Source organism: Danio rerio, chromosome 10 (genome assembly GCF_052040795.2).
Source record: "Danio rerio strain M-AB ecotype USA chromosome 10, GRCz13ab, whole genome shotgun sequence".
In the NCBI taxonomy this organism is placed as follows: domain Eukaryota; kingdom Metazoa; phylum Chordata; class Actinopteri; order Cypriniformes; family Danionidae; genus Danio; species Danio rerio.
In genome coordinates, this window is record NC_141030.1 from 24,732,783 (window position 1) to 24,744,170 (window position 11,388).

Consider the following 11,388-nt stretch of genomic DNA (forward strand, 5'->3'; position numbering starts at 1 on the left):
TTTTACACTTTGATTATTTTATATTATTATATTAAAATTATATTATTTTATTACATTATGTTTTTTTCTGTATCTTACTACTGTTACTGTTGTTTTGTATGTTGTAGTGCTGTGATTATACCATAACAATTGTAGTGTGTTGAGTGTGAGATGAGGAACATATGTATTTTGTGTTGGCCACTCTTTGTATAACCCTGAGTTACTTTTTGGTTGGTCATCTGTTTCTAATGAGTCTCCTGTGTTCGTTCCTGCAGACTAGTTAGGTAAGCAGAAAGAACACACTTGTCCTTATCGCAAACACAACAGTAATCTGGTTCATGATGTTTCTGCATGTGTTTCTCCTCATCTGTGGTGAGTTTGACCCTTTTATTAATTTTTGCAAAGCCACAGAGTTTGCGTTGCTTTGGCTTTTTCAGGGTTAATTATTGTCATCACCTTGCAACAGAGAAACAATGACAAATCTTTGTAGACTGATGGCATGTCATGCCATTCAGCCTTATAATTTTAATATTTGAGCAAAATCACCTGTTTTGTAGGGATGGCTGACGTGAAACTGATGTTTTGACACAGTGTCGAGATCCCGAAGCGCAAGTGTTTCGAATCACTGCACCGAAGCATGATCCGAAGCACCCAAGTCACGTGACTAAAGTGTTTCGAAACACCTAGTCACGTGACTAAAGCGATTCAAAGCATCGATCAGCTTAGAAACGTTTCGAGACCTGGTGAATCCTAATTTGACTGCCAAGGTCTCCAAATTATCTCTGTCTCAAATGGCTCAGAACATTGTGGGTTTGCTTATTGATTCTATGCTTAGCATGATGTTTTGGGTTCGAATCCCGACTTCGAAATCATGGTTTTATGTATTTTAATCATGTTTCTGTTTTGTGTAGCCTAAATAGGATACAGCTACAGTTACGCCATCAATTTAGCATCATTTTTGTAACACTGTAAAACAATAATAAATATTTTTACAGTATGGTTGGGTTTAGGGTTTGGGTAGACATTAATAAAATACAATAAATGGGAAATTTAATGAATAATATAAATAATTCTTGATAACTTCAGGCCACCGTTTTTGATCTAGCAACAACCCTGTTTTAAGACAAAAACAAGACATATTTATTCACAAATTGTTTATTCGGATATCAGACCAATGTTGAAACAAAACGATACAAGAGCAAAGCATTACCAACTGGTATTAAAGCATTTTAAAACAAATGCTACTGACTGGCTTCGAAACCTACTACTCCTGCATGGATGTCTGACACCTTAACCACTGTACTATGTTACTTGAAGGATTCCACTTTCACAAAGTGGGGTTTAATCCCTCAATTTGTTCAATCGTTCTTTGCTGAAGCTGTTTCAGTGCAATATATATAAAAAATGACCACTAAATGTCACTGTAGAGTGAGGTTTCGAAACGTTTCGAAGCTTCGACACATTTGCTTCGACTGTTTCAGTGTTTCACGAAGCCTCGCTTTGCCCACCACTACTGTTTTGTCATCACTTTAGACTAGTGGTCCCCAAACTTGTTCTGGAGGGCTGGTGTCCTGCAGATTTTAGCTCCAACCCTAATCAAACAAACCTGAACAAGCTAATCAAGGTCTTGCTGGGTATGCATGGGTATACTGGGTATACATATATCCAGGACCTAGATTGGTGACCCCTGCTTTAGACTTTATGCTAGAGAATCATTAAAATATTATGAAAATATTATTAAAATAATATTTGATTTTCTTTTTTGAATACAAGATTATGCCGTCGAACTGTTAAAACTGTATAAACGCAATATCACACTTGTAGCAGTGTAATGTGGCTGTATATTGTCACTGGTGGGACACTAAGGCCGTCGGCCTGCGGGCTCGAGCCAACGCACACCTCCCACCAGTGCTAATATACAGACATATCGCACTGCTGCTCAAGTGACATTGCTCATTCAAGCCATCTTGTGAAACTGTATGCAGAAAAATAAAATATCGCAATATCTGATTTTTCCATTATCGTGCAGCCCTACTGTAGGTCATATATTCTTTGTTTGTTTCCTATAATATTACATAATAAACAACATCATCCATAAAATTGGTGCAGAAAGACAAAGGTTTTTAGGATTTGCTCTTGTTCATGTCCTTTTAATTGTCAATAGATGAACTTCGTAGAGAATAAAGTCACCTTATTTACACAGTTTTAAATTTAAAGGGATACAGTAGTTCACCCACAAGTGAAAAGTTATATATATATATATATATATATATATATATATATATATATATATATATATATATATATATATATATATATATATATATGTATGTCATGATTTACTAACTCTCCACTTGTTCCAAACCCATTTAACTTTCTTTATTCTGTTGAACAAAAATAAGATATTTTGAAGAAAACTGGAAACATATAGCTAAACATTGACCTCTACAGTAGGAAAAACCAATACAAATTATGTCAACGGGTACACGATGGTTCAACAAAAGATAGAAACTCATAAAGGTTAGGAACCACTTCAGGGTGAGTAAACAGTGGGTGAACTATCCCTTTTTGGTTAACTGTCTCTTTAACTTAAGTCACTCTTATAATTCCCTCAAAGGCTCATGGAGTGTAGGAAAAAATGTACATGGGATGTATAATCAGCACTTTAACGGTATATTCAAAAGTCTCTAATTAATAAATGAATTAATTAAGTGATAGATTAAATAACTTGTGATTTCCTGGCATGCACTTAAGCGCTTAAAGTGAGTGTTTGAGTTGCCACTGTCCCACAGAGTGAATCTGGTAATTAATGGTCTCTCAGCGGGGAGCGCTGAGCGTGGCAGATGGCATGGGTTACTCGGAGTGAAAGCAGCACTGCTGAGCTCGCATCCGAAACGCCGGCAGAGTGATGAGTTCTTGCTCTGAACATGAATCAGCGTTTTTGATGAGACCCCCGCGATATGTATGACGCTACGGCTGCTTCTTAATCGACATAACGGATGCTTTTAATTGAAAAGCTGCTTTCGAGTCGGACGTGTGCCACGGATTTTTAATATTAGCATAAGATGATTTCGATAGAATGGATTTTTTGTCATACAGTTAGGTCAATAAATATTTAGACCGACACAATTCTAAAATTTTTGGCTCCATACACCCACACAATTGATTTGAAATAAAACTAACCAGATTGTCTTTAACTGCAAACTGTCAGCTTTAAGGCTGTTTTTGAAGGGAAAGAAGTAAAATGTTATGCAATGGACAAATCAATCTCCTGATATAAATCCAATTGAGCATGCATTTCACTTACTGAAGACAAAACTGAAGGGAAAAGTCCTCAAGAACAAGCAGGAACTAAAGCCAGTTGCTGTAGAGTCCTGGTAGAGCACCACCCGAAATAAAAAAAAAAAACTGTGTCTGGTGATGTCATTTCGTTCCAGACTTCAGGATGTAATTGACTGCAAAGGACTTGCAACCAAGTATTAAAAAGTGAAAGTTTGATTTATGATTATTTTTCTGTCTAATTACTTTTGGTGCCTCAACAAGTTGGGAGGCACATATGCAAACTGTTGTGATTGCTACAGCGTTCACATGATTTGGATTTAAATACCCTCAAATTAAAGCTGACAGTCTGCAGTTAAAGCACATCTTGTTAGTTTAATTTCACATCAATAGTGTTGGTGTTTAGAGCCAAACATGTTAAAATCGGTTCGACGTACAAATATGTATGGGCCTAACTGTAAACATTTCAAATAAAAATGACAGGGTTTTTCCCTCAGAAATACATGACAGACAGATTACCAAATGTTTTCATTTGTTGTGGAAAATCTAATTTGATCCAACAAATATTGATGATTTCATAACCAGTGTTGGGGAAAGTTAAATTGAAAGTAATGAATTACTTTTTTTTTTGCATTACTTTTTCTTACCTGAGGCTTGATCTCTTTCAAAACTTGCAGGATATATATATATATATATATATATATATATATATATATATATATATATATATATATATATATATATATATATATATATATATATATATATATATATATATATGAAAATTAAAGTGTAAAGCTATGTTTGCTACTTTTGTAATTTGTGTTATTAGTTACGTAAAATCACTGTCCATTGAGACAATCCCCTTTTCCTTTTCTTCAATGTGTTCAAATACGTCCATCACAGAAATGTAAGGCTCTGCCAACTTTGTTTTTATCTGTTCCCACATTCTCTCATTGAGTGCAGGATTTAACTTGACTGCGTTATAGCGCTGGGCTGATTAACAATATCATATCGAATTGCTATAAAATTTATGTCGATAACGATGTTAAACTATAGACATTTTTTCTGGATATTAATCAATGCAAAGAGCCAATCACACAGCAGACATATGCAACAATAGGCATCTAAAGTTGTGTTAATATTAGAGATATGCTACAACACCCAGTATTGTTTAGCGAGTTTGATTCACTTTCCCACCAGTAGTATTAGCTGTTAAACTGTTGCATATTTTAATGATGATTTTTTCCATTTTAATTAAATAAAACATTCATTTTAACATAATTCTGTAATTGTTATTATTAGATATTCCAATAACTATATTTTTGTTTGTGTACTGTATACAGTTCTTTAGACTATTTTTTTTATATTGTGTATCATAAATATATTATAGAAAATCCTAATCTCCAAAATAATCAGACTAATGTGTAATCTGTTTTTGTTAATAAACAATATTTAAAAAAATATATTTATTGCACTGTCTAATCTTTATGGCCTAAGGCATTGTTGGGATGCTCTTTTAAAGCTGGAAGCATCAACAACTTATATCGAAATATATATTATTAATGTTTAATATGCAAAATAATTATCAAGATTGCATTTATGCCATATTGTCCAGCCATACTACGTTATTTTTAATTTAGCAATTTTTTTTTTTTTCAAATAAATTGATTAAACTTAAAAAAATGTAAAAAGACACATTAAAATTTAAGGGAAAGAAGTTAAATGTTACACAATGGCCAAGTCAATCTCCAGATATGAATCCTGTTGAGCATGCATTTAACTTGCTGAAGACAAAACTGATGAGAAAATGCGAATAAGTAGGAACTGAACACGGTAGCTGTAAAGGCCTTGCAGAGCACCACTGGAAACCCAATTGTCTGGAGATGTCTATGCGTTCCAGACTCTAGGCTGTAATTGACTGCAAAGGATTTGAAACCAAGTAATAAAAAGTAAAAGTTTGATTTACGATTATTATTCTGTCCATTTACTTTTGGACCCTTAACAAGTGAGAGGCACATATGCAAACTGTTGTAATTCCTACAGCCTTTGCCCGATTTGGATGTAAATTATCCTTAAATTAAAGCTGACAGCAAATAAAGCACATCTTGTTCATTTCAAATCGACTGTGTTGGTGTATAGAGCTAAAAATGTATACACTTAAATATTATTACTTATTTCTTTAAAGTAATGCATTGCTCATTACTCAGAAAAGTAATATTATCCCTTACTATTATTTTTTCATGCAAGAATGTGCTCTAAATTACAAAACTGAATTAAATTAAAATACAGAAGTATTATACATTGTAAAATCCTAAAGTAACTCGTAATATCAGACTATAATAAAAACAATGAAATTATTTAAGAAAAAAATCACATTACAACACATTACAATAAAAAAAAGAAATGTTTACTTTTTTAGTAGTGTAAAAAAAAAATTTAAAAGGGGAAAAAAATAAACAAAATGTTAAAATAAATCAGAAAAAATACAAATCAGAAATCCAGTGTATCAGAGAAAATCTGTGAACTGTCTGGTGCTCTAAAGCTCCGATCTCAGGGGTCGTATCACAGAAACATCCTGTTTCAAGATCTGACAAGTTGTACATTTCTGAACTGACATCACCATGGTAACTAAACAGATAAGATAGGAGTTATGAGGATTTGTGAAATCTTTTTTTGTGTAGTCCCTACAACATGAAGGATTTATAAAACTATCCTTCCACTTATCTAACATTGCTGAAAAAAAAAAGTGCTATCAGCCTGAAAGAATCAAAAACATATGTTTGGTCTGACAATATGTGTGAGAATCTCAAATCAACCTATTGTTGTACATGTCAAAAATCAGAAAAATTGTAGAGGATGGAGACAAACAGGTGTTTCAGAATCCGCTGTGGTGCTATAATGTATTTTTGGTGGAAATAAAATCAAAGGGGGCTTTTTATTCCGAGCGGCTTTTAGCCTTGTTTGGATTAGCATTTCCACGAATGGTTTTAGTTCTGAAAGTTTCCACCAAGTTGACTGTACAAATCACTGTCATCTTGTTCCATTATGTAAATGAGCTGTCAGTTTGCAGCATTATGTGACGATCTTCACGCTGCAAAAGCCTTTGCGTGGATCGCAGTTCAGACATTGACACGTCACGTTCCGCATGCTGATATTCAAGCATATTGCCCCGAGTTTAAATCCAGTAATATCACTTTAATGAACTTCTAAAAGTGCGTCTCATTGGCATGAAAGCCTTAGATGCCGAGGAGACGTGTCTGAGAGGAAAGTGAAGAGGCAAAACATCTGCGCTCCAATTTTTAATTAGACTTGGCTCCTGCTCGTCCGTTTCTTGTTGAGCCAGTGCCGGGTTTTTGGCCCCAGTGACCGAATGAAGGGCTGCTCTCAGACCCAAATGAGAATTTAGATCACCAAAGCAGGCCAATGGATCAAGAAAGCCTTTGTGACTGTGTTTGTATGTAAATGAGCATGATTGCTGCCTTCTGCGTTTGTAGTAATCTGTTTCCACGTTCTTCAGTAGTGATTCATTAGCTCAGCTGTTCCCAAAACAACATTGCTTTTTCAGTATAAACTGCAGTGTTTGTTTATAACAGGTCAATGATAATGTGTTTATCTTAAAATAGATGTTAACATTGAACAATTTTCTCTTTTTTTCTTTTTTTTTTTTTTGGTGAACATGGAAGCTAGTTTCTGTCACAGAACGTGGAATAATGCAAACTATTCTGTAATGATGAGAATAAAAAATATATTAAAAAATAAATTAAAATAATAAATTTTTGTGAAAATTAATCGTAAATAATAATAAAAAGTAGGGTTGGGTATCGTTATTTTGATACCAGTGCTTAATCGATACTTTTATATATATATATATATATATATATATATATATATATATATATATATATATATATATATATATATATATATATATATATATATATATATATATATGTATGTATTATGCACTATGGAATTAACATTAAATTAGCTTACTACTAACCTGTGAAAAGAATGTCATCAAAATTAGTTAACACCTTTGGGGGTTGGGGCTTGAGCTATCAATCAGTATGTTTACATGGACACCAATACTCAGATTTTATCATGATTAACACAATAGTCTGATTTAGAGTCTACCTCGTAAAAAGCGTTTTTTGGTAAACCCTTACCTGACTAAAGTCATAGGTTTCAGTTGCAGTTCAGTTTCCTTTATTTTGGCATTTAAAACATCACAATAAATTGAAATGCTGAACAGAATTACGTTGCATCAGACCCAACAAGAACATAAAAAACATCAGTATACAAAACACTATAAAATCCTATCATAATAAATAAGCTTTCATAATTTCATAAATATATAAAAATATAGTTAAATATAGCCCAATTTAAAAAATCTTTGAAGGGAATAACTTAATAATTAAATACATATTGCATCATTTGCTATAACAGTTGTTATATTAACAATTTATGCTTGTTTAACTATTTATTGATTTATTAATTTTTTATACTAGCTATCCATTGTGTTTAGATATGGTATTATTTAAAAGTCTTATAATTACAGGATAAACCATTATGAAACCACACTGATTTGCTCCTCAGGCTTCTGTAATGCCTGATAATTGATCTAAATAAAAATCAAATTAATTAAGACATGTGGAGTCTGCCTATTTAGTCGCATTATTGAAGTGCAGTACATACATGTAAACACCTTAATCAAACTATTACCGTCATGTAGGACTTTTCGCTGCATTTGGCGTCAGGATATTCCATACACACATGGCTATCTTACACTATTTTCGGCACCTACCGTGCAGAAGCAAAGACACCCGCATCGTGAACTGCTGAAGTTTTTCTTTCCATTCGGCGTGCAAGTATCAAATTCCATTAAAACAATACTCTTCCACCAGTCCTTATTTCATACTCGCATCGACCAATACCTCAATTCCTTTGCCATTAATTTGATGCCATGTGCCCTGAATTTTTAATTAATTTGACGTGTTTCCCCTCCTTACATGCAACTTTTGTAAAGCATCTGCTGTGTCATAATCCTTGCTTGTAAAATATAGTCATACTTTAGAACACTTAATTCAAGCAAATTCATTGAATGCGGTCATGCATGTTCATTAATCTGAATGGAGTCACTCACCAGATATGCCGCACTGAACACGTTGCTTTCAATACCTTCCTAAACAACAAGAACAAACATCCTAACATTCATGACAGTGTCCATATCCCTCAAAGTTGTTTAGAATTTATTGTTTAGAGATGGTGTGACACAACGCATACCTATGTGTGCTTGATGCTTCTTATGTCCTTATCACAGTACCAGTGACACCGAAATTAGGCACCGAAATTGATATGCTGATTCGGTTCGGTGCATACTAGTTACATAGGTACCACATTGGCACCGGGTTCCAGTGCCCAACCAGAGTTTCTAATTATCATGACTAGACTTAATTTGTGTTTATTATTATCACTGTCAGTCATAAACCTTTTGTTTCGTTTGACAATTTTCAACCAAAAATATTGTATTCATAAAAAGCTGGTTAAAAATGCAGCCAAATGCAGATGAAAATTGACCATAAGTGATGGGCGCATGAGTGATACTATCGATTTTATGTAATGGGAACATTAAACATTACCGAAACAAAGCATACATTAGAGAGTTTTATGTGTGACAGCCAGTCTGGATTTGCAAGCTAGAGATCGCCGTTAGGCATCTTCTTCTGTACATATGCTACCCATTTCTGCGCCCTTGGTTCTGGGTTAAATACAAGTTAAGCTCTTGTTGACAGCATCTGTGCTATCCTGCTGATTTCCAAGGAAAATCATTTCGACTCATCCCACAGTTTATTAAAAAGATTGTGCCTGTGTGTTTTACAAACCGTGGGACGCTTCAAAATTTTTGAACCGCATGCCACAAATGTCAAAACTTTTAATCAGTTTCGGATTTAACTTTCTATATAACGGCTGGTGGTCTAGTTAGCAAACTTCCAGCAGCAATGAGCAAAATAACGATCAAATGATGGTTTGGAGATTTCCTTTAAGCATTCAACCAATTACCACATGTACAACCTATATTTTCTCACTTGGTAGCAAAAGTGTAATTTGCGTTAATTAAACCTAATTTGTTAGCCACAAAAGTAAACATATCCATCAAACGTACACTATTAGCAATGTCGACAGAGAAAAACAGGATACAGTTTTCAAATCACTTCCCACCACATTTTTCTTAGATCAGAGTGTGCTGTCCATAGCTGTCTGTCATGAAATATGAAAGTCTGAGCTGCTAGAAGACTGAAATATTACAAATCCTGATGTATCCAAAGAACACGAAGCGGGAGAATCGCAAATCCAGAGGTTCTCTGAGACTAGAGGGCTGTCAGAGTGATTACTGCCCGAGGCGGCGCTCATCCCCGCAAAGAACAAAGTCTGAAGCTGACAATAGTTCCATGGTCGCATGCGATAAAAATAGCCAGATTACAGTTCCTGCTCCCTGGCCATAAGAGGCAATAACTGCGAGCATTATAGGGGATATTTTATTTCGAATAGACACCGCAGCTCAATAATCTTTAGCTTTGTAAATCTCTGTTACATTCGAACATGGTGAATACAAGCATCTGGCTGCCTCGTGACAGGTCTGAGCCCTTGAAACTCTAAATAGGCGAGATAGAAACAATGTAGGATGAACTTCCGTTGCTGTAAGGAAGCGAGGAGAAGGAGTGACGGAAAGGGAGGCGGTGTGGTAATGGTGAAAGATGGTTAATAAAACAGCCTTCCTGCTGTTCTTCTCACAAGAAGTGCGAACGGCACCCTCGTCACACCACTCACAAACGTGCAACCTGCACCCATGTGGCTGATTAGATTTCAAGCCAGGATTGAAACGCTGCTACATTCACTTTTTGTGTGTGTGTACATGCGTGTATGTGTTGGTACACATCGTGCATCAGCAGTGGCAGTCGCAGTTGAAAAACGAGATTACTGCATTATTGCTCTCGATTTCTTCCACAGATCTTCCTTTTTCTCAGGGCAGGCCCGCAAGTCAGGGCCGCAGATGGGCTGATCATGTCTATGGTCCCCGCACATTCAGCCCGGCCCCTGTCAGGAGCCGAAAAACATGGAGTCTTTGTCTGCATTTAATGAGAAACCGCAAGCCCTGAGGGCAGATGTAGAGGAGTCCATCCGAGCAGAACATCCTTTTCTGTCTTTCTCTCAGCTTCGATCTGTGGGAGACCTGAGCCACACATGGAGGAGCGTCTGCTATCTTCTTCTGTTTGATAATGTTTCTCTTTAGATATTGTCATCACCATTGTTGCCAATTACTTGTAAGCAATGGACCTTTTTGTTTTACTGGGGTTCTTAGGAGTCATCAAGAAGTGTGGTGGTGTAATGGTGTAAAAACAACAGACATTATTTAGGTTTGTGTTTTCTTCAGTAGCAAAAGATAAACAAAAAGCACTGGGATGCACTGATTTAAAATCGATATGGGATGACCAGTACCTCATTATATTTGGAGACCAATAACTGATATATTTGCCAGTAAATATAAATATAAATGTTCTAATTTTTCTGAATTGTTGCAAAAACAAAAGGCAAACACATCCAGTAAACAACTGATTTTATTTTTAAAAATGACCTTCAGAGATGTTTAAATTGATCTTTGAACTTTATCAATCAATTAATTTTTTTCTCTTTCCAACCTTTTTTTATATAAATTTGCTGTCTAATAAAAAAATCTGCATAAATAAACCAACCGAGTCACTGCGCATTAACCAAAATCAAAATTTAAAAAAATGGTGGACATCAAGCATTTAATGTGGTTTAACAAGTGGGAAAAAATATCCATAAAAATATATATTTATTCTCAGGGCCAGCCCTGTATATTTGGGGGCCCTAAGCAGATTAATATTGAGGATCTACCTTGCTTTAAATCAGTGGTCTCAAACACAGGGTCTACTCAAACTATGTACAGTTGCCTTAAACCGCTTGTCCCCCCTCCCGTCTCCCTGACGGCCTGCACTCACATTCAGGCCTGGGCACAATTTTGTCATCAATGATGCACTGTTCAGTAAGAAGCACTTTCACTCAGCTCAGTGGAGATTTCATCAGTTATAGCGTTAAAGTCGTTTG

At 35.2% G+C, this 11,388-nt stretch overlaps 1 long non-coding RNA gene across 1 annotated transcript; it reads left to right on the top strand.

Moving 5' to 3' along the window:
- The first annotated feature begins 212 nt into the window (after positions 1-212).
- On the top strand, positions 213-10,980 carry LOC141376357 (uncharacterized). Its single transcript, XR_015501103.1, has 2 exons — positions 213-351; positions 10,270-10,980. It is a non-coding gene; the product is annotated as an uncharacterized LOC141376357 (long non-coding RNA).
- Positions 10,981-11,388: the final 408 nt, after the last annotated feature.